Genomic DNA, 3,119 nt, shown 5'->3' with positions numbered 1-3,119 from the left:
CGAACGGGGAGAGCCCGGCGTGAGGCGGGCCGTGCCATCCGCTGGACACCAGAGGCTGTGGGTGCCCGACGTGGCATGAACAAAGGCGAATCTGTTGCATCTGAGCCTTGTGACCGCTGTGAGTTCAGGGGCAGAAAGCTGGCAGCCGCTTTGCCTTCCCTCATGGTTGTCTTTAATGTCAGCAGTAATAAGGACGTTTGTCGCCACTGCCACCGAAGGGTAATCAAATTTGGCCTCTCTTGGTTTGGTCTCTGCTGTAATGTTAAACACGCTCTTGGCCATGAATCCCTCTTTGCAGGTGTTGGAGCAGAGGCACAAGTAACTGAACATAGTCCTTGTAGCCATTTGTTCTGCATGGCATTATGGAACATTGTACAGGACACTTTCCATCCAAAGGAGATCTACTGGGCTCCCCACTGTCATTTGCTTCAACAAAAGATTTGGCAGCTTCTCTATAATAGTAGTTGGAAGTATTGCCAAAGCCTGAATATTTGAGGTTTGGGGTTTTTTAAATCTACTATTAAATGTATTCAGTAAGACTGACAGGTGGAAGAGGACATCTGTCGAGCTCTGTCAACTAGTCACCTCCACCGTCTTCATAATGTGCAGAGTAAATTTTGCTCATGCATTCCATCTTTATTAAGAAAATACTCACTTTTGCTCTAAGGTAATTACAACTTTTACTAGGTGTAACTTTAAAATTAATTAATCCGGGTTGAGCTGGCTTTCAAAAGAGTTAAGCTGACTTCAGAAAAAGGATAGCTCACCCAGAGACTATACCAAACTTTGGAAGTCTTACTTGCTGGATATGACACATCCAGCCTTGACTTCTGCCTGCAGTTCCCCTTTCCCTCTTTTTCACACAAGGGATAAAACTCATGTAGTCCTGCAAGGTACTACCTCAGGCCTTCTGATGGGATCCTGTGAACTGGGTGTAAGTAGGCACAATTTACTGAGCTCCATCAGGCTATAGGGTTGAAATCACCACGCTGTGTTCTAATTAAGGACCTCTTGAATGCAGTAGGCAGCAGCCAGAATCCCCCACTACAGTTAGTGAGTTAGTGTTTTGTTGTTCCCTCTGTTATAGGGGCAGAGTTGGTCCAAGCCTGGATTTTCCAAGCAGCAACAGTCTCACTTACGACAAGAAAAAGGTATACATCATAGCTAAAGATGTGACGTGTCTTGTGATAAGAAAAATGAAAGATTTTGCTGTAGCATATATTTTTCCACACTTTGAAAAGGTAAGGTTTATGTAAATGGCTTTATAGTGCAATATCTAAAATACGAAAAATGTCATTGTTTTGATATAAACTTGCCCTTTAAGGAAGCAGACTAATAAAAGTGAAGTGTTTGGCCTGAAACATGGATCTGAAGGAAATGAGCACAGTGTGTAGGCAAGGTGAATATTTTCATTATTTACAATGACAGTTACAAGGAAGAGGTTGGGAAAAATTTCTCAAATTACAAAGTAGTAAATAGTAAATACAAAATAGTCTTTGAGGTACTGTAAATTTCATGTATGAAATTTCATATGTTGGATTTCTGTTGTTTTCTCTGTAATCACACTTGGAAACTGCAAACACAATATAAGAAGAGAGGGTGAATATCAATAGGTAAATACAGCCATCTTTATTGGAGAGAGTTTGGCATATAAAATGAGTTCACAGAATCTTTCATAATTAACTTATCGGCCTGCATCTCATTCATTTAGGATTAAAAAAACAAATAAGTCTGAGAGGTGTTTTTTGCTAACTGGTGTCTTGTAGCCACAATATAACAGATGAAGTTATTTGTCTCAGATAAGCACAGGTATACTATGGGATACTTTCCCCACAAAACTCAATAGTCCAGAAAAGAGAGTCATGCAGAGAGTAAGGTTAGGAATAAAAATGAAATTCACAACAAGTATTGGGTGTGTTCCTCTTGGGAACAGTGAGTAAAGTTTCTTGGCTCAATGACACTTGTTGAACACCTTTCACTAGAATTTGAATTCATTCAGAATTCAAATGTGGCACTAAAAGCTGTTTAGATGATAACTCATTCAGTAACAGTTCTCCATTACTTGGAAAAATGAGCATTTCATGGGTTCTGAATCACCTCTGTCTGGTGGAAATGATGCTTTACTGCAGAGCTGGAAGGGAAGGGAGGTGCCTCAAGACAAATCCAAAGCAATGCAGCAAATGTTACTGGTGACTCAGTGGGTCTCTGTTTTCTCTCTTGAGGGCCAAATTGTGTTTTGCAAGTCCCAAAGGACAGCAGAGCATGCAGTCATCATGTCCTTAACAGAATATCAAGAGTTAGCTCAAAAACTCACCTACTGCATTCTGAACTCTTCTCTTTTCTTTCTCACGATAGGAAAGAAATTCTTGTTGCCTTTTTATGAAGTTAATTGTCCTTTTGTGCTTGCTTGTTTGCATTTCCTGGCATACATGCAGGGCAGGTCCCTGGCTGTTCCTACTTGTGCCTGGCAGCATGTGTGTCATCAGAGCCATGGATGCTGGGCTCTTCTGTGCTGTGTAGGCCACATAGCCATGACAGAGAAATAGGGTGGCACATGACATTACACAGAATTAAAAGTTAAATGATGCTTTAGTGCTGTTCTGGGGATCTAGATGGTGCTGATAATGGAAGTGCCATTTGAATGATATCTAAATCTAAATTTATGAGCCCATAACCATTAAAATGCATACTTAACTGCTTGAGTAGAAGAATATTTTCCACTCTGTCTTGTCCCAATCCATACTTGGTAATTATGTGCCATCTCTTTCAATCTCTATGTGTCTCTTAGTTATAAAAATCACAATGCATTCCAATTTACATACAGTCCTAAATCCTATTTTTCTAATTCATCTTGGTGTGTTCATAAGTCTTATAAGTGACTTTGAAGTCAATAGTATAATTCTTTGGAGTGAACTTCTATGTAATTCAAATTTCTTGTTGTTCCTTTAATATGGTTAAAGATCAGAAACACTCACTCCTGTTATAACCTAACTATACAAATTGTATAAGTTAAAGACCCTCTGACCTTGCCATTGAGGTCTCTAAATTAGGAGCACATGTTTAATATTCATCCTCTCTTCCTCGTAGGAGTATTTTGAAAAGAAATCCAAAGCGCACTT

The sequence above is a fragment of the Vidua macroura genome, chromosome 4 (genome assembly GCF_024509145.1).
Source record: "Vidua macroura isolate BioBank_ID:100142 chromosome 4, ASM2450914v1, whole genome shotgun sequence".
NCBI classification, from domain to species: domain Eukaryota; kingdom Metazoa; phylum Chordata; class Aves; order Passeriformes; family Viduidae; genus Vidua; species Vidua macroura.
Note: the sequence above shows the minus strand (reverse complement) of the source record.